The sequence below is a fragment of the Manacus candei genome, unplaced genomic scaffold (genome assembly GCF_025592945.1).
Source record: "Manacus candei isolate 608988 ecotype Guabito, Panama unplaced genomic scaffold, ASM2559294v1 h1tg000153l, whole genome shotgun sequence".
Taxonomy (NCBI): domain Eukaryota; kingdom Metazoa; phylum Chordata; class Aves; order Passeriformes; family Pipridae; genus Manacus; species Manacus candei.
In genome coordinates, this window is record NW_026138201.1 from 465,910 (window position 1) to 487,287 (window position 21,378).

The 21,378-nt window shown below is 43.3% G+C and overlaps 1 long non-coding RNA gene across 1 annotated transcript in view; it reads right to left on the reverse strand.

The window, feature by feature from the left end:
• The window catches only part of LOC127463297 (uncharacterized), a 275,239-nt gene that overhangs the window by 146,869 nt on the left and 106,992 nt on the right, over nucleotides 1-21,378 (reverse strand). The gene's annotated exons all lie outside the window — the stretch shown is intronic.

The following is a 21,378-nucleotide window of genomic DNA, read 5'->3' on the forward strand; positions in this document are numbered from 1 at the left end:
TCTGACAACACACCTCTGGCCTCCAATACTCCGGGAGGCCAACTGAAACCAGTATTGCTCTGGTTTTGCCACACAGTTATACCCTTTGACTCCACTCACGCTGGAAACATTTACACACTGGAACAGAGTGAGAAAAACCTGCCCTAACGTCCTTAGTCCTGTCCGTGCAATGGCCTGCCCCTGTCCTTCGCCTCTCAGGACAGTGGGAAACAGCTTTCAGAGGGCCAGAAAGGCCTGGCTGCACATCTGTGATCCTGTTCGAGTCCCCAGGAGCAGTCCTTTGACACTGAAAGGTCAGCAAACAGCCACGTTCTGCTCAGGGCAGTGGGCGAGAGAGCAAGAGCTGATGAAACACTCCAAAGAGTAAAAGACGAACACATCTGCTGGGTTCTCTCCACTGCCAGGCCCTCAGCACCTTGTGGGGAAATGGAACAGCCTCTCTTACAGAAAATAAGGAAAAAGCAGAAAGGACCTATGACATCAATTACAGAAGGAATTACACACACAGAAAGAGGAAATAAAACATTAAAATATATTAAAGAACACCGTTACCTAATTGCAGCCTCCCTCCTCCTAACCTTTGTCCCCAGGTGCAAGCAGGACTATCCCCATGGGCTGCTGGGGGCCTGCACACACTGTGGGCACAGAGCAGGCCTGCACTTCCTGACCTCCCTGACCTTCTGGGAAATTGTTCTCCTGTCTTAATCCAACTCAAAAATACTTCCTAACGCTGAAAAAATATGACTCTTCTTGGTTATCATCACAATGGAAATCATGTTCTGAAAAGGGTATGTGGCAAAGACAAAACATGTACAGTAGCTATATGTAGAGCTGAAAAAAAAAGGAGCTCTTCTAATCTGTTCTTTAGTTTAAAAACATTACTAAAACATATTTTGTCAAAGTACTATAGAATATACTTTAGAAATAACAATAAAAAAAAATTTGCCTGTGGTGAAAGCTCTTACATGCTTACTGTTAAATTAACTTCAGTTTAATAACCACCCCCACAAGAAAGGCTTTGCCAGGCTGGATCCACCTAAGTTTGGCAGGGAATATTGTTCTGAAGATTCTAAATGATGGCAAGTGTAGAAACACTAGGAGGCAGATCAAATAAAGAGTTTGCAGTTGGGACTCTGGCTGAGAAAATACAGTTTCTGCAAGTGAGGAGCACCCTTTGAGAGCATGACTGTCCTACACCTTTGGGTAGTTTGCTGCAGGAGGGGGTAAGAAAAGGGAAGACAGTGATTGTGAGGTGAGAGAACAGGGGAGAAGGGGAGTTTAAGCCTCTATCTTCTGGCAGCTACTACCCAAGGGCAGCAGGTACGTCTGGAGAGCTCGGTCCTTCTGTGCACAGGGCAGTCGTGCACACACAGCTATTTTGTGGCCTAACACCTGATGTTATGTTTCAAAACCAGTTGAATCTCACACAGATTAAACAGGGATTTTTGTCAAATAATACGCTAAAGCCAATTGTCGGGTCTCAACCTTTTGCTCAGAAAGATGTATTCTGCCAAGCGAGTCAGCAAAGTCTATTTTCCATGTTTATTTCACTACCCTCGTGTCAAATAGCAGCAGTTCTGTTTGTGGAGTGCTCCAAACATGCCATACTCCAAAAACAGGCACATGTCACTTGGGAGGCTTGTTCCTTCAGGTCAGGTAGGGGCAGGTGCAGGATGAGAGAGCTATTCCCTTGCTTCACTCCGAGGTGGGAGCAGCACCCTGCTACTCAGCAAGCATACTCCTTATTGCCATTGTGCTGCATGTTGTCAGAACAGGTCCCTCTGGAAAAACTTTCTAAAGTGCTGCCTCACAGCTCAGCCTTTTGAAGATGAACTCCATTCAGGAGTACCCTGTTCGCAGAGAATGTGAGTAGGTTCAAACAGGAATTATTAAAAAAAAAATTCAATGTATCTTCAAATTTGATTTTCCTCTCAGCTAAAACATAAGACATTCAAATTAAAAGGTCAAGAATCCTGCTAGCTCCTCTTCATATAACTCTTCCAAAACAGAAGAGAGAAGTGGCCTCAGGCTTTGGCCAGAACTTGCAGGGAGAGACAGAAAGGGGGAAAGAGACTTTTTTGTTCAAATGCACCATTTATCATGCTTTAATTAAATACAGCTCAAGAATTTCCCCCCAGTTGTAGAGGGGGGACCACAGAGCTTGTGACGGACATTTAGGAGTCCCAGTCCCAGTCCTGTATGTTTCTATCAGCACAACATTCCCTGAACAGGTCCCTAAGTGAAGTCCCAGGTGCCCACAGCGCCTGTTGTTTCACCCCCCTGCTCTGTCCCACCTCGTGCTCTGTCTGTAACATGATGTGTGCTCTGCCCTGCACTTCTTAGTCACTGGAGCTGTCCCCAAGCTGCTCATTGCACTCCATTTGCAGAGATGCTGCTGATGCTGTTGCTGTTGGATTGCACCCAGCAGCTCCACAGCTCTGCTCGCAGGAGGGAGGGAAGCACGAGTAGCTGGCGAGATCAAAGCCTGTGAAACTACTCCCTTCTTTCCAGTTTGTAGGACAGGCAGAGAGGGACTGGCTTCTAATGCCCATGGGGACCTTTTCTTAAAGAGGAGATTAATCATATTCTCTCCAACAAAAGCCACCAGGAAAGTTGAGAGCTGTGGCTGCTGCAAAGTCCACGTATTTTCTCAGACTCTGCTCCTCAAGCTGTCCATGCTTAATTCTGTTGGCTTATATGTGCCTGGACCTTTTTCATGTGCCAGCTGGTATTTACGCCCCATGTGACACATTGTGGATAAACTGACACAGACTAAGCCCTCTCCCCACTTTCACACACTTATTGCAAATAAACAAACAAAACCATGCTATGCAACTGATGTTCCTCTTTTTAAAGCATTGCCTTCACAGGGAAAAGGAATTCGATAAAAACTAAAAAATTAAAAGAATCCCACAAAAAGAGAGGGTTTAAAAAAAATTTCTTTTAGTAGGTACTATATTGATTCAATACTATGTTTTCATTACGCCTCTTTACGTACTGAGCTGCAATGTAATTTCAGTTTCTGTCTCAGTAATATTGTGTTTCCATAGTTCAGGTTACATTTCTCTCGAGGTTAACTGAAGTCTTTGCTTAGCAAGGAAGTGGGGACTGGCCAAAGTCCCCATGCTCCTGAGTGATAGGAACTGCAGTGTGCAGTGACCTGCAGCTCTGCCGCAGCACCTCATTCTCAGTGCCCTCTGCAATCTTCTCCTCCCTCTGGCAGGAATGTTTTTAAACTTGAACTCCTCATTTCCAGTTTCAGTGTTGAGGGACTAAATTTGAAAGAGCTTTGGCTTTCATTAGCAAATCATCAGTACCAACAAAACCACAAGCAACAAAAAAAGCACATCAGCATGCTTTTCAGCACCGGCGCTGACTGACACCTCCTCCTTCCCCGAGCTTTTTGTGTTGGGGGGGATTTTTTGTTGTTGGTTCTTTAATCAGTGAAACTAGACTATTGAGCTTGGGGAAGGCAAAGAGAGTGGGTCCCTTCACTGTATAATTAGTGGAAATTCAGCAGGAGCAGTCCCAGCTGTCCCATTCAGAGGCGCTCAGCAGCATCCATGCGCGAGCTGGACCAGCACAACACTCACCCCCCGCTGGTGACACCCCGGCCATCGGGCTGGCCAAAGGACAGCCCCAGCTCGCCCATCGGGCAGGCCCAGGGCTTTGTTTGGCTCCTCCACAACCTAACGGGGCATTTTTACTTTCTGGTTAACAATGTGGAGGAAAGAACGCGTGAGAGCAGCAGACAGAAAGACAGACCGAGTGTCCCACATGATGAGATCAATTAGGCAATCATTTTGGACATGTTCAGACAAAGAAGGTGGTCTCCTTGGAAACTGGAATCACATGCACACACACTCAGAATAACTTCTCCCACATTCTGTTCCCTGCTCGGTATGAACTTGGATGTGAGCTCCAAGGGACAATCACACATCCCGTGGCCACAGACTCCTCAGCACTTCCAGCTCCACAAAACAGGCCCTCTCGGTTCCTCTCCCACAAATCTACCACAGACTGGAGTATCAGACAGTGTATCAGGAGGGTGACAAGGAGGGGGCAGGCAGAGCTCCCAATGTTTAAAGATGAAAAGTATAGCTTTTTGGAAAGCAAAATACCTCCTAAAACCTTGAAAGACTTCAGAAAACTCTCAGACCTAAAATCAAAGACTCGGAGAAAGTTACATGCCTGACACGAAGCAGTAAGTTTACTCTGGGACAAGGAAAATTAACTTAGTAACTTTATTTTTCAAATTGGGGGGAAAAAAAGGAAACAGCATTTTGTATCCACGTTTGCAAAAATTCTTTGGCCCACACTTCTCTTATTTACCAAAGTATTTTACTACTAAAGCAAACAAAACCCCTTCCCCTTCTGCAAGACAGTGATCTAATCTTTAATGTTTTCAGCAATTAAGTCAGGCACTATAAAAGTGGCCCTTAACTGTGTTAACTCTGGTACTGACAAAAGGTGGCTATTTCAAACAGAGGAAAGGAAGTTTTATAAAGTATTTTTTCAAGAAAGTACTATTACATAAGGTTAGACTCCCCCAAAATACAGTGTTTCTTCTATAACATTAGAAGACATCGTGGAGTTTTTCCCATATTTAATAACCTTCATTGTATTCATTTCTTCGTATTCAAGCTGTATGTGACCAGAGTGTAACACAGCTCAGTAAACACGAGAGGGACATTGTGCACAGCACTCAGACCAAACACGAGCTGGAACAGTTGAATGTAACAATAGGTGAAATATCTGTCTTAGCAATACAGACTTCAATTAACCTCAAAATGAACTTCGCTTTTTCAGGCAAAAAGACAGTTTTCTAATTGGAAGCCTTAAAGCCAAGCAGTGCCAACATAAGCACAGAGAGCCAACCAACCCTGGAAGAGATCAGTTACCAGAGCTCCTGTTTCACCCTGGGCAGAAGTTCCATCCTGGAACTCCTGTGAGAGAAGCATGGAAATTAATGTAAAATAAGCTGGAGTGACACACAGCCCTGCACTGCCAGAGCAGCTCTGGACTCGTCAGCTGTTCAGTGACAAAGGCGCTGTTAGGACTGGGACTAACAATGAGAGAAGATGAATTAGTCCCACATGCTGCACCAGTAATTACACTGGTAAGGACATTCCTTTTTCAAATGGACCTCCAGATGCTGTACACTAAGTTTTTCCTTTGCCATCTGAAAGCAGATGCAAATTGCAGCACAGAATAAATCATCACAAATGCTTAAAAAAATATAAAATACAGATAAATCTGATCCAAATTAAAATTTGGAGCTAAACCCGTGCCTTACAATCAGCTGGTCTACTGCAAAGGTTGACATAGGATTGTCTTCCTGTTTTGCTTCCCAAAGGGAGCATTAAAAAGGAAGGAGCACACTTGTCCTCTCCCTCTGCTCAACGGCTTCTTGCAAAAGCTACGTGCTGCAGTTCCTTTCTGAATCTCAGCCCAGGACTCTGGGCAAGCACGTTTTTCTTGCACGAAACTAAATCAAACTGCAAAAGCTCTACCCCTCTACAGATTCAGCTTCACAACTTCACCTGGTCAGTTCTGCAGCGACAACACATCCTGCCTCTAAACTGTAAGTGAACAGGACTAAAAGCATGAATTCCTGTTTGCTCATGGGGATACCACGTAACACTGCAACTTCATCCCAAACAGCCTGAGAACTTCTAGCCACCAGGTTCCAGTGGGTACAGACCACTCATTAAGAAACCTTCTCTCTCAAACAGTGGCTTCACTTAGTATCTCTCACCTGGCAATAGCTACCAGAAAGAACTGACTGGATATCTCTGAAAACTGCAACTGTACAATTTTCAATTTGGAAGAAAAAGTGTGTAAATAGACAGAGGTCAACTGACTTCCCACTGACCCAAATTTCAGTCTGCTCTCAGCACAAATGTGACACAGAGCCTGAACCAAACTGCAGACCAGCCTAATTAATACACACATTTACAGTTGCAGCCTTTGAAAGGGAAGGAAAGTTTGAAACCCCATAGCTCTTAGTTTAACTTAAAATTTCCGTGCTGCTTTCCCACACCCCACACATGATGCATGAATGGGCACCTAAACACAAGCCTTCCCTCTGCAGCCCTTCTGTTCCAGCTCCCAACACCAGCCACAGATGTGTCCCACAGGAACAGGGGAACCAAGTGTCCTTTGCAGAAACTCTTCCCAAGCAAGTTTGGGCATCAAACCACTGATGTATTTCCAAAAGGTAGGGTGTTCTATTTTGCCAGAATGCAGCTGTCCAGGAGGAGGGACAACGTATCCCAGCAAAGTGTGTGCTCAGGTGAAAATAACCACAACTCTGTGCACTTTGTTCCCCTTCAGTGTCACCTCCTCAGTAACACCAGGAACTCTCTCAAAGGAGAGTCAGGAGTGAAAAAGCTTTTCCTTTGTCTTTTCAAAGGTGAGTGGTTTTATTCTGCTTTGATACATTTGTTCAAACCTTGTCAGGCAGAATATGTATAAGGAACTCCACCTCAGTTACAGTATGCATTTTAAATGCTATCCCATATTGGAAGTGATTTTCTGGCTGAGAAATTAATTCTAATTTCCTCGAAGTATTAAAGAATCATATACGCCTATAGGAATGTGAGAAGAGAACTGCACAAATTTTTCTTTCACCCTTCATTATCATGCCTTTAGTATGATGTTTTCCTCACATCTCCGTGAATAACTTAGGTCAATTCCACAAAGAACACTCAGGATGTAAAGTTCCTCTGTGGTATTATTCAGAGGCTCAAGTCTCGGAGTAGAATTTCAACAAGCTACACTTACATCTTAGTATCAAGAGTCCCCAAAGCACCTTCTTTTCTGCTCATTTAGTTATTTATATGTCTGGATTTTTCATTCTCCCCTGAATGCACACAGCTGAGGCTGAGGAGAACATCTCAGCTCTTGTCTCACAGTTAAAGCAGAGTGCTGGAGGGAGCCAATTCACCCTGCAGTGTTCACCACCCTCCTGGAGTTCAGCATGAACACAACAGCCTCACTGTCACCAGTAAACACGAGTGCAGAAGGCACACCATGAGCCCTACAACTCTGACAACTGAACCAGATCAATACCTTTTCATTTCCTGCACTAAACAGAGTCCAAGAAATCATGGAATAATTGGAAGGAAAGACATTCTGGTTTTGAAAAACATAGTCCACTTGATGAGGTATTACAAAATCACAACTCATTTTCTCTTGTCCTTAAATATGGTACTTCACTGAGGAATTATTCAAGTCACACAGACTGCATGTGGACAAGGAGCTGGATAGACTTTTGTACAGGTTAAATTATAAATATCCCCATACAAACACTACTTTACTAGAGCAATAGAAGTACAGACTCCACTTCTGAGGGGGGGGGGAAAAGAGGGCAAATTGTTGCTTCCTGTTATGTTTCATGTTATCTTTCAAAAGCTCAGCAGCTGAGAGTACCATGAAACAAGCCAGAGTATTTAATGAGACAGCAACTGGCAAATAACACATTTCATGGGACAAGTTGTACTTTTTCTTCAAGCTAGTCAATAAATTGTATTTAAGGCAAGAAAAGTACTGCCTATAGCTCTTTAAATAAATATTAAAGGACTAGCAAAAAGAAGAAATGTATTAATTTGAGAGAAACCTTTACTGCTTATGCCTCAGAAATTGCTTTATAAACTAAACTAATTGGAGCCAAAGAGGCAAAGAGTCTCTGCACTTCAGCTGAAAGGTGAAGGCGATTTGAGGAGCTAGTATCTATATGGAAAAATATCCTACACTGGTTTCTGTAACTGCTATTGCAGTTTGATTTCAAGTAGAGTAAAGCCAGTAAAAAGCTGTTCCTATAATTTAAAAATTGCTAATTTAGTATCTGAGAGATTTTTCACTTAAACATCTAAAAAGATCGTTCTGCCTGTGCTTCTGCATCAAAATCTCTCTTCTGATAGCAGTGAACAACATCCTTGGCTTCCTTCTTCACACCTCAGCAATCCCATCTAGTGTCCCATTTCTGTTCTCCAGCTGTAGCTTTCCATGCCTTCCCTGCAGCCTCCCTTCAGTTCCACACTCCTGATGCAGTCCCTCACTGACTGCCTGCCCTGGATCACCCGGAATGCTCATGGTCAGTGTGCCGAGTTCCCCTGCATCAACATCCTTTTCCTCCAGTGACGCCACCAAACTGCCATTTCAGTCCCACATTTGACACCTGCTTCCTGCAGAGAATGGATCTCAGTCATGTGGCTTCTTTACTAGGCTTTTCCATGGATTTCCAGGTTTAAATTTATGCCTTCCCAGCTAAAATGCAGGTTTGTATTTGGTCAAGCTGCTCTTTAGGAAATCATGGCCCCGTGTCTCAGCTGCCCCCAGTCCCTTTGCACAAGAGCAGCAAAAGGGATTCTTTCCTTTCCATCTCTCAACCCAGGTTTCAGTCCTTTCTGTACAATTATCTGGCCCCAAGTACATTTAGTCTTGGGTAAAAGCCACTGAATAAATTCACAATAGGTTAAAAGGCATCTTTAATCAGTCTTAATTCTTAAAACTACCTTGAATTTTTTGCCTGTGTTTTATTATTATATCCATGCAAAATGGAAAACAAAGCTATGCCTTTTTTTTCCTACCAATGATCCTGTTCCTATATTCATATGGAAGGTATTGTCTCATTGGCATTCCTACTTGCAGCTCTAACAAACCCATTGCTATTTGCATCTCCACAGGACCATTAAGATTTATCTGGGAAGAAACCAAAGTTTTGTTTTTCTAAATACTGAACCTCTCAGATCCTCTTGCTCTTCAAGCCAAGCACTGGGAAAAAAAAAATCTGTCCAACAAGAATGAACCTGTCCCTGAACAAATGATTCTTGCAACTTTAGAGGTTGTCTCCAGAAACTTTTCCCTTCAGCTGTGGGAGTGACTGTGCCCCTGGGAAGGTGTGGTCACCAGCACACACATAATATGTTAGCACTCAACACCGCCAGGAGCCATCTCATCTTCCTCCAGCCCCCAGGGCTGTGCCTCCACTCTGCAGCACCCCCCTGCAGGCACTGCCAGGGGCAGGCAGCAACTGGAACCTGCAGAAATCCCCCCAGCCGGTGTGTGAAAGCAGCCCAGGGGTGTTCACCTGAGCACATCCTCCTGGATACACAGCACAGCCCAAACAGGGGATGGGATGGAGCCAGTGTCTGCTTTGATTGGTTTGCACAACACCAAAGGCACTTTTACATTAACTGAAGAACTGTTGAGCAGGACTCCCTGTTACAGACTTGTTTCACTCAAGCATCTGCACTGACTATTGAAAACCACCAAGAATCCAGCTAAGATAAAAGGAAACCTTTTATACAGGGTCTGAACTAACAAATGCTCATGTTCAGAAGTTAGTGTACATGAGACATGCTCACACAGTCACACCAGCTGCATAAAGTGACCTGGACTAAATGAAAACTAAGGCAAACACACAGGGAACATTACAAGCCTTCTGCAATAATCAAATTTCTGAATTTGAAGAGAGAGAAACACCACTAGCACAACAGATGCCCTGGGAATACAGATTTAATTAACAGTCCTGCAAACTTCTTTTCCCCACAGGTCCCTTGCCATGGGAGTCAGCCTGACCCGGGCTGTATGAATGTAGTAAAACAGCAAAGTAACCATTTAGGGTGTTTACAGACACAGCAAAAACCCCACCACACTTAGCAAAGCAAATAAGCAACACTCGTTTTCTGCCCTATACACTCTGTAATACTTTGCAAATAAACGGGGCAGGGACAGCCAAGGCCCGTGGTTTGGTCAGATAACACACCTGCTGCAGACTCCTCATTACAGAGAGGTAGGACCACTGCTTGCTGATGGCACTAGCCCTGCTGGGACACTTGCCAGGCATGGATCAAAGATGCAGAGTTTTCTGAACTTCTAAACCCTTTCTTTTATCACTAAAAAGATAAGTAGGACTATATGGAAATACTTTTAACAGTGTTGTTTTTTTTTTTCTTAAATGTAAGATTTGCAGTTAGTAAATTAGAGAGCAATTAGCCCAGCACAAGTTACCTGTCACGGGAGGAACAGCCCCTTCCCAACCCCACCTTCCCCTGGCTTTAGAATTCACTGAGGAGCAGACTCAGGGCTGTGCCAACAGGGGCAGCTGGGTGAGGGACACCAGACTGCCCTTCAGATCTGAACTGGGCACAACAGTGAGCACAAGAGCTCCACTGAGTTCCACAGACAGGCCAGATGGCCTTTGAGCCCACAGCTTGAACTTGGGCAGGATCACGTTTTGCAGCACTGTTTAGTAAAGAGATTGCATGGACTCCAGTTGTGCCAGGGAGCCTCAGTTCTAGTCTTAAACCATTTAAAATCTGAGTAACACAGATTCTGTTCATGTATTTAGCTTTACATCTATTAAACCTGACTTGTGGCAGCCATCTCTCGACCTACCTGGAAGTGTGGAACTCTCAGCTTAATACCACAGTTCTATCTGCCCAGCTGCTTTGAGGCTGCCAACAAATGGGCAGAGTCACATCCATTTTTGTGAGGATTTTTGCAATCCAAATGCCTGTGCAGAAGAAACAGGATGTACACAGTCCATTCACTAAAAGTCTTAAATAAGTAGTTATTTTGAAACTCCCCCAACCTACTAAAAACAAGATAGAAGAAGTAGTGACTTCTAAAAGGAAAGCTTGAAGCCACATCACCTGCTCTCAGCCTGCCCTGTTCTCCCAACAGGCACATCTACTCCATGCCATTTCCCCTCTTATCCAAACAACTAATTCCTTTGTTTTACTAGTTCTGAATTATAAAAGCATGAGATATTGCACGAGATACAAAGAGAAGCATAAATCAAAGGAATACACATATACACTACATTCAGGTCAATGTAATAAAAGTTAGACATTGTCTTTTCCAGTTTGCCTGTTCACTTGGCTGAACACTTTAAAGAATGCTGACAGTCCTCCTTACCCACTTCCCTTCCCTGGCTCTCCATGGCTTACACAGATGACTATCATTCGACCCATAATGAGACTCAAATTATTCAGCTCCATTAGACGGTGTAAGCCCTCCTGTAATTGCCACATCTCCATCGAATTCCTACAGGTTCCCACTAACAAAAGGGACCGAAGAGGCAAGTGTGTCTCCTACGGATGGAATCATTTCTTCCACACAAAGCCAAGTCCCCCTGGCAGTTTAAGGCTGTAAATATAGTGGATATTTACAGGAGGCACAGGAAAACAGCCCATGTAACACAGAGAGCAGCTCTAACTCTTACAGATGTAGGTGACAGCATGTCCCCCCACACCCCTCCTGTGTTGGTGTACCTTCTCCACTGCTACGTTACAATCCACACTCAGTGAAGTCACAGAAAATGAGTAACAGCATTCAGAAAAATCAGAGCTTGAGACAATCAGCTGTGATGGTTTTTTCAATCCATGTACTTCCATGTTAGATTTACATGACAGAAACATAACCAAAATGGGATGCCCACATACTCCCAGTAAATAACCACGTAAAACCTAATCCAGCTCCTACTGAAGTCAGTGGATATCCTGTTTCTGTTCCTGGACCAGGAGGAAAGCAGGCTTGTCTATGCTCCCAGTCCTACCCATCACTTAAGGTGTGTTTTGAACTATGTTAATAGAATTCCTGCAAATGCCTGTCCAAAGAGTCTTGCTTTAGTTCAAATTATATCAAGTAAGTGAACTAAGCTATACTAAAAAAAAGGTCTCCATTAATGCAAGAGTGAACACCCAGAGCATGACACTGTTTGTTTGGTACTGCCATATAATCACACTGGAATAGCAGTTCTGACAAACACCCTTTTGTGGACAAGGCCTCAGAAGACCTAGACCAAACCAAAAGCAGTTAGTCAGAAACTGAGACCAGTGTTTCCCAACACTACAATTATATTACTTCAACATGTCAGTGCAACAGTTAGTGCAAAAGAAGTGAAGTTAGAATGATTAAACAACTTAGAAGTTGGTTTAAAGTGAAGGCCACAAAAATTATCAGTCAACACTAGTGCAGCACTTTAGTATTTCTAGTCCAAAGGATCTGATTATAACACAAGTTCCTGCTGACAAGTAAGAATGGAAATGAAACCTTGAAACCCTCACCAGTTTCTGAAAAGGAGAAGTCCTTCTCATGGAATGGAGTAGAGTAAAGCAGAGCAATTACACTTCACCAGAAAGCAAACGTCAGTATGTGACTACCAGCCTGTGCCTTTAGGAGTCTGGAGCACTGCAATAGTGCCTCTGGAAGAAGAGTCAGGGTGTGAAAGGAACAGAAGCCAATAATTTACTTACAAAGCTCATCTGACCTACCAAGTTTAATATTCAAAAAGGGGGAAAAAATCATCTTTGTGCAGAAATGTTTTATTGTTTTGTGGTTTTTACTATCCTGGTAGATACACATATATATTTAATTGAGGTGCAGGACCTCACTGTACACTGATAAGCAGTCATATAGAGTAAGCTACAGTCAAGGTTTAAGAGCCTAAATGTTTTGAAATTTTTTCCTCAGACTGTTTGTATCCTTTCAAATCTTGCTCAGCTTCCTCCTATCCCTTACCCCTTCTGTAGTGGTGCAAGGGGCAAATCCACTGCAATGAAATTTTACACCCAAATAAACCCCCTGACATAACAGACACACGTGGTTCTGTTGCCACTCCTCTAACGCTGGTATACTGTTTATTTACAGATCTGTGAGAAGATCACTTTGGTATTAGTTATCAGCAAAGCAAACCTCCAAACTATTGTCAGGAACATGAACAAAAACTTGTTGGACAGATACTCAACTTCTTCCCCTTGAGTGAAATCTGTTCATCCTCTCCTGAGTTCTCCTTCCTCCAAAGGAAAGCCCAAACCTCCCGAGCTTCCTGAATCACTGTAATTGTTCAGGAGTTAGACAGTTTAGTTATTTAGTGGCCTGGTGATCAATTTTGCCCTCAGAATCCCTGAATGCCTTCGTTTTCCCCATCCTTTGCTTGCCACATAAATAGGCCTTCTGTCTACCCAGTAGCCACTATGTGATGCTGATGTCTAGTTTACTGCACTCATAACCCCTCTTTCACAGTGACCTCACAGAAATAATAGCTTTTGTCCTCACATGAGATTGGTTGACATGAAATGACTAGCAAAGTATTTATTTGTTGTTTTTTAATAATAAAAAAATTACATGTTGAGTGTTTTTAAGGACTTCAAATTAGAGAGGATTTTGAATTAGCTGTTTGGTTTTAATTTGGGGGGGCACATAAGTAAACTGATTCTGATAAAACCTTTGATGAATGTTTAATTAGATAATACACATTCATACTTACAGTGCCTCTTAAAGCAGGGGAAGATGTACCAGGATTCCTAAAATGTGACAAGCTATGTGGAGATGGCCATTTTACACACTATTATCATGCACTTCTCCAGTCTGAAATCCCCCTAATTCCTTGTCCCCCTTCCATTTCTCCTTGGCCGTTCCCACTACCAAAGCCAGCATCAGTTAAGGAGCACAGCTTCTGCTCTCCACCCACACAGCCCAGGTAAAACCAGTCCTTGGCAGCTCCTGAAGGTTACAGCCCATCTTCTGCTTCTCATTTCCACTTTGCTTTTCCTCTTGTCTTCCTGGGCAGTAGGAAGGAAGAAAAGCATTCCAGCTGACTGGCAGGTATGTCAGCTTTGGCTCTTAGCTGGAAAGATTGGGTAAGTACTGTCCCTTATCCCCTCAAATATACAGGTGTTTCTAATGGAACACAGAGCACAGTGTATTCACCACAGGAGTCCAGACACTGGCTATACATCTGTATTCTCAATATAGCAGAGAATCACAGAATGGTTTGGGGTGGAAGGGACCTTAAAGCTCATCTCATTCCACATGTCTGCTGTGAGACACCTTCCACTAGATCAGGTTACTCCAAGCCCACCCACTATTTAATTTGGCCTTTATTATATAGCATAAAGTCAGCATAAACCAGATTACAATTCTGCCTGGGAAATTAATTGAGAACTCAGGTACCTAAGGGTCTTTGCAATCCATAGATCAAATATAGACTTAAAAATAGTAACTTTTTTTTACTAGCAGCTTGTGGTTTCTTTTCTGCTTTCGCAAAACTCTGTATGTCAAAATTTCTTAGCTATCACCACCCAGCTAACACATATATACACTGTTCCAACTTTAAATTGTGTTTTTATTTACAAACACACACTACCTTTTCCAGAACTCTCAGTAAGCTCTCTCTAGTGGTAGATTCCCCCATGTATATTTTTCATTTTTTCCCATATTACTGTATTGTAATAAAAATATCTATTATTTGTATTCCATGAATTCATTTAAAAGTTGAACTGAAAACAAAAAAATATTGCATATTTAAATCTCTCCCTATGCTAAACAGAGGGCAGAAAGGTAAAATTCATATAGTGAAACAGTATTTTGCTAGAAATAAGGGAGAGACTTCAGCTAGATAAGGCTCCAAGCTTAAAGGAAACTAAAAGATAAAATACTTGACATGTATGAGTTATTTGCTTCAAGATTAAATCCCAGTAACTGGATGAGATTCTTCTAGAAAAGGCAGTTAACATATGGTGCCAAGGTTTCAGGTATTTAAGCACTCACAGTTCTAGTGGAAGGTTTCAGTATTTACACAGACAAGAATGTGTGTTTTAAAAGACCTGCACTGAAAGCAAAACCAAAATGGCAGAGAAGGGATTGATATAAACACCTGTCACCTCAAAAAGCAAGCAACCAAATCGTTTTCCATTCAGTCAGGCCAGTTTAGCAAGTAACAACTGACCTTAAATCAGATCCTTCTGTCTAAGACATTGCTCTCATATGTGGTTTTAAGAACTCAACTGGCAGCACGTTAACCTTAATTATTCCTTGTTTAGCTTGCAGCATTTCAGTAACACATCTGTTTTCATAGATGGAACACCTTTAGGTGCTCTCCCGCCTCTGCCTTGGGAGGAAGGAGAGCGTTTGTCTCCTAACTGTGCTCTGTCCATGGGAAATGTTAGTCATCACCTAGAACATGGACACAGTTAGGTGAGCACACTGTGAGCTGCTGCTCTGCTCCTGAGAGCACCCAGTTCACTGGAGCTCACTTTGTCCTCACCAGGGCAGGAGGGTTCTGCCACCCAGCTGGGCCTGGCCACGCAGGGGCTGGCACAAACCGGGCACTCCAGGGGCTGGAGGGAACCACGGGCACCTGACAGAGCAGGGCTGAGGACGTGACCTTCAGTGACCTGGGCATCTGTATTCTGGAGAAAAGATTCCAGAGGCTTCCTTACAACTGCATCCACATTTGGAGACGGCAGCTCAGGTGCAATCACCCCACTCTGCCAGGGCACAGCAGGGCTCTGCTGGCTGGGTTAATGGCATTCATTGCCAGGAAGGCAATGCTGGGCTGCCTGGGCCCTAGCAAAGCCTCCTAAGCATGAAGGAGGACATGGCTGGGTATTCACATTATAGGAACTTTTGAAAAACAGGATAAAAAGCACCTCTCAGGAATAAGGGCTATGTTGGGTACTAAAATCCAGGCAGAGCAGGAGCCAGGATTGTAAGGTATGGCTGTTAATGTTTCTAGGTACTTACCTTCCTTCTGAAGGTTTTTTTTTTCCTCTTTTCCTAGTGCATCTGGGTTTCTTTACAGTTCAGGAATGTAAAGATACCAACTGTGGCTAACTGAAATTTCCCTCTTAGAACAGGGAAGTAATACACATGTCCCCAGGCCAGTTATTTTTTCACTCTCAGAAGTAAACTAATTTGTCTACAAACCAAAGTACATGTAAAGTTCATCCTTGAAGAAACTTGCATTCCTAAGACCCCTGACAGAACAAAGCAGGCTCATTAGAATTATCAAGAAGTTAAAACTCATTAACATCTTCTATACCAGCTTCACTCAAATTGCATATGTAGGCTTTGTGGGTTTTGATACCGTTCTTTAAAAATAACTGCCTTTTTTTTCCTCATTCAGCTGAATTGTTCTTCCCTGGAGGCTTCTCTCCAAAACTGTCAGCTACTGAAGTGGTTGTTACTTCTGTGGACTTCCAGGATATCAAAACACTACCTTCAATTAAGTTATTGTCCTAAAAACCAAAGTTCCTTAGGCACAACAGAAACGGGGTACAGACTGATCATAAACAAACAACAAGCACTTTTCCCTTCGTGTCACCTCCTGACAAGTCAACCTACATAGACAATGTTTCACCAGCAATGTGAACACAAAAAGTTTCAGGGATTGATCACTTCAGGGACATCACTGTAAGCAAAGGCAAACTGCAGCACTGTTGCCACAGAGGACAACAGAAAACCTCCTGAAAGAGGTAATTCCTATAAAGAAATGAAGAAAATACAACAGGTGAGAAGCTTCTTGAAAAAAAATTCCAGTTTAGAGAAAAAAAAAAAAGAAAATTGATAGTCATCGAGACAAAATAACTGAGTTCTTTAATGAGGAAACCAATTCTTCAAACATATGATCACCTAGTACTGAAGAACAATAAGAGAAGAGGATATGGAGCACAAATGGAACAGTAACTCATGCTGCAGAGGAAGAACATGGACAGATACACCAAGGAAAGCAGCCAGCACATCAGAAAACTGTTAAACAAATCACTTCAGGGGAAGCTACTTCCTAAAATGCAGAGCTGGGCCTCAGGTAATCACGAGGAGCTGCACTGTCATGGCTACAGACTGGTAAGGATATAACACTGGATCAACTGTTTTCCTCCTGGGAGACACCCCATAAGGTGGTGTTAGGGTACAGCTTTCCACCTGGGAGCCTCATAGCTGGGTAATGCAGAGCACTCCAATCCTGCTGGATGCTGGGGGGCAGTGGGAAATCCCTGCTGGCATTTCAGCTGGATGCTGCCCCCCTTGGAGCCTGGCCCAGCCAGGGCAGGCCGAGGGGCATTTCCAGCAGTCCTGCTACTGCAGGGGCAGGACAAAGCAGTGGAGCCCTTCAGTGCCATGTCTGCACGAGGGATACCCTGCAGCCTTCCAGAGACACTGGCAACAGCTTTTGCAAGCACTCCAAGAACTACTACTGCATGTTCTGTATCCTTACAGTATCCTTGTGCACGTTTGAAACGAGCACAGGAATCTATGTCAAATCTGTGTCAAAATCTGTCTACAACAAAGTCACAGAGCCACTGGAAAAATCTTTGGGAAGGCATCCCTAGGGTCCTGCACTGTGCTACTGGGACAGCCTGTAGCCAATGCACAACTTGAATAAGAAATCAAGCAATACCTGTTCTCTTCAGTAAGTTGTCAAAGCCTGCCAGGAAAGGCTGGTTTGCCTCCTGGATCATCACTCTGCACCTCAGACATACTACAAACCTGCTACACATTAGGAAAACTCAGCAAACCCAAAAGTGCTTCTCCTGTCTTCAAACTCACAGCTGCTGAGTTGTGTCCCAATAGTATTTTGTGGTACAGAGTACCACACATTTGGTACAGACAATCACACATTTACATGATCAGAAGGCAGTAAAATTTAGGCAAGTCAGGAGGACTGATAAAAAAGCTGAAAATTACAGTTTTTCTCCTCTGCTCCACTGACACATTTAATGGCATTAGTTTGTATTTAATCCATACTAATAGAGCAGAAAGCAGTTTACTGTCTGAGGCAGATCAGATTAACTCACTTTACTTAAAAGCAAAATGAAAATTTTTAAAATTTAAAATTAAAATTGCAGTAAAATTGCTGATTTTTTTCTTTTCTGTTAAACTATCATATACTGTCTCTCTGGATCAGCACTAAATTAAAACAGGGGGAAAAATCCATTTGTGTTTCCATAAGGACACATTCAAACTTCTTAGTTTGTTTTCTCTGCTCAGTTGATACCTTAGCATGAGAGACAGGGTGAGCCCACAGAGATCAGCTGTGTTCTTATCACACCTCTTCTAGGAAAAGGGATATGTTTTAATAACCCAGAGCACCAGAACCCAGCAGGAGTAAGACTTCATGAATTACACTTCTAAGAAGGGGTAACGGGCAGAGGACAAACCTCAGGCCCCACTGCCTTTTCTAGAAGAATCTCAGACCCATCCAGCTGAGTCACAGGACAGCATTAAATACTACTTCTCTAGAAATGAGGCTTTGGGAGGAAAAGACACTGTGTGGTGCCATGCAAGTTTTCCTGGCAGGAGACCAGGTTTTCCATATTACCCACAAGTAATAAAATCATAGGTAGTCATACAGGTTATTTCCAACCAGCACCGATAAAATCTTTCCATCTCATGGCATTTTTCTGCCCCAGGCCCATGCCATGAAGCAGAAGCTATGTTCTGTCATGGCAAAGCCTCATCCCAGAGTGCCTGTTCCTGCCCCTGGGAGGGCTGTCACTCAAGGTCTGATACAACTACAATTTCTATTCCTCCATAAGGAGAAGGCAGTGGCTATCTCTGTGAAGGCAAACTTCCACCAACTCCCCCTCACAAACAACCCACAACCACCACCCCCTCAACACACAAAACCCAACTATTTAATATTTTCAGAGGTACTTTTAAAATAGTTAATTAACTATTGTAGATGTTAAAAAAATTTCCCTCTAAAGAGGATGTGGGAGGTATCAATATCAGCATCTTGCCCTCAGTACTTCTGTCAAGTGGGTAACTTATTGCATTATTTGCATGGAAACTTTATCTGTCTTACTTGTTTCTTCTGATCAGAGGTGTTAGAGTGCCAGCTTCGTACCTCCTTTCTCATTGGAACACTATGGACCTTGCATGCCAACGTGAATCTGCCAAGTGAACTGGCAATTATCTCCCTATATGTGACTGTAACACGGCCTTGAGAGCAAGGGAAGAGATGAGGACAGAGGGCTGTGAACTGCTGCTGCCTGGAAACAGTGAGCCCAGCCCAGAGCTTTACTGAGCCTGCCTTAAGAAGTGCAGAACACAGCGCAGGTCCTCTGTCCCACAGCCAGCTGATCTCTGCAACCTGGAGGAATCCAGGAGAGACCAGAGGAGATTTTGCAGTGTTGCTATTAAAGCATGAAAGGACTGACTGAATATTGCATTGAGACACCCTCTAATTTTGGCAAGGCTTCTGATTCCTGTTTAGGAGTCACGTCCACAGGCATGAGCCACTTCAGCAATGTAAGTGAAGTCAGTATTTATGCTTTTGCCTGTCACTTCTGCCAGCCCACAGCCTGTGTCCACGTTTCAGAGATCTACCAAGATCAGAGAGATACAGAATGCTGATCCCTCCCTGTGTCCTTTTGCTTAAACAAGGTTCTACAAAGAGTGGGTTTTGTGTGTTTTGAAGTATTTTGTTTTCAAGACTACAAATTCTTTAATAAAGAAATCTTTACATACAGGTGTTTCATTCCCAGACTTGGTATAAGGAAGTCATTATCACTCTGTGCATCACAAGGAAGGAGGAAAGGAAGCAGAGGGAAGTGACTTGATGTTTCTTTCCCCACCCAGGTAAAACAATGCCAGGAACAGAACCAGGTTACCCACTTTGCTGCCCAGGCCTCAGTGCCTGCCAGGTGTGGAACTGCAAAGGACCGGAGACAGAGACACTACAGCAACAAGTAACAGCAGGGAACTGGAGGTTTAGGAAGGGCACAAACCTGCCAGAGCCACAGACAATTCTGTTACACCTAATTTTCTTTCTAGGCAGGGCTATAAAACCAAGCTACCACCGACAGACCAAATAAGCTCCATTTCACCTCTTTACAGCTGCACGGCCACTTTCTGAGACAAACTAACGCGACACATCCAGCAGTGTCACCCCAGGAAGGGCTTCTCCATTGGACTGAAGTGCCAGTTGCACCTGAGTGCCTCTGTTACTCAGCAATAAGGCTGAGTGATCCTTCTGCAGCACCTCCTAAGAGACTGGCAGGGAGGAGGAGAAAAAAGTTAGGCAGCACTGACTCCCAAATAGTGCATATAAATAAAGATTCATGCACATGGTAACTGGCTGCTTGCTTTGGAAAATACTGCCAAGTATCTGAGCCAGTTTGAAACCAATGGGAAGGACAAGACAGGTAGGAGATCAGTATTATTTGAGATGAGGAACAGAGCTGAGGGAAAAGAAAAACACTTCAGGGAGCAATGATAAGCAGAAAAAAAAAAAAAGATCATGTTTTAAAACTGTCACAAATATTTGTGCAAAATGTGTTAGTGAACTGTATGGGAGTTTTGCCTATTCCAGACCCTGGACACCCAGAAAACAATGCAGGAAATCCCATATTCCACTGAGGAAGGATAAAACATTTCAGTATTATTTCTCCTCCCCTTTCTCCCCCCTTCTGTGGGGGCAGCTGTGTGAAATTCCTGAAGTTGCAACCTTGGAGGAATTGTCAGGAAGAAATTGCAACTGCCAGGAAAGGAGGTTGTGATCTCTTCTTTTATCAGCCGCTGTTACATAGGAAAACGTTATATACATAAAATGCAATAAATAAATAAATAAAGCAGTGCAGACAGTCCCGGGCAGACAGGCAGCTCTGCCAGGCTCCAGCCCTGCCAGCAGCAATTGCCAGTGCCTGGGACACCACGGTGAGCGAGTGCCACCAGTGCCCCGGGAAAGCAGGGTCCTGCAGGAGCACCCCCTGCGGAAAGCAGGATCTGCCGGCAGGGATTCAGTTCCACTGTCCCTCGGACTGATTTCGGGGATAATGCTCTCACTGTTCATTCTTTAGAGCACGCGGGGAGACTGTTTTCTGCTCAGAACGTAGCAGCTCTCCCGTACTGTGCCTTCCAGCACACGGGTTTCCCTCCTGCACCCCGGCCGGGCTGTACTGGGATCGAACGGCACCGTGGCAGGGGCTGATCAATCAGGCCTGGCTTCCTCCAGCACTCCACTGCTCTAACTACCGAAAAGCTGAGAACTGGGAGGCTTTTCTGCACTCCGCAAACAGAAAGTTTGAGACAAATTTCACATAATCCATGCCTCTAGAAAGTAATCCAAAAAGCAACATCTACTAGAGCAATTTCAGAAATACACTTCACAACACCTGCAGAATTAAAAGCAGATTTTGTATTGCTTATGTATTTTTATCATTGATTACCTTCAAGATAAACACAAAGAAATAAACGACTTTATTTCTTCATTCCATTTTGATAAAAATAATGAAAATGTAATTTAAGCTCACTCAAGGAAAGAAGAAGCTACTGAGAATGTTCAGTAGATATATAAGTGACACGAGAAGTGTAGTTAAAACTTTTCACAATGCTTTCATATTTCAACAAGTAGTTACATTTATAAAATAACAGCAAGTTTTAGAAAAATCTACCAGACTGTTATATTTAAAAAAATTAAAAAAAAATCAATAAGATCATTGACTGAGCCCTTAAAAATTACAGGGTGCAATTTGAGAAAAAACTCGCCCAACTCTACTTATTAATATTAAATAACAAAAGAGTTGTGGTAGCTTCTGGGAAAAAGGCCCTTGGAGTGTTATCAGCACTCTTCATAGGAAATCT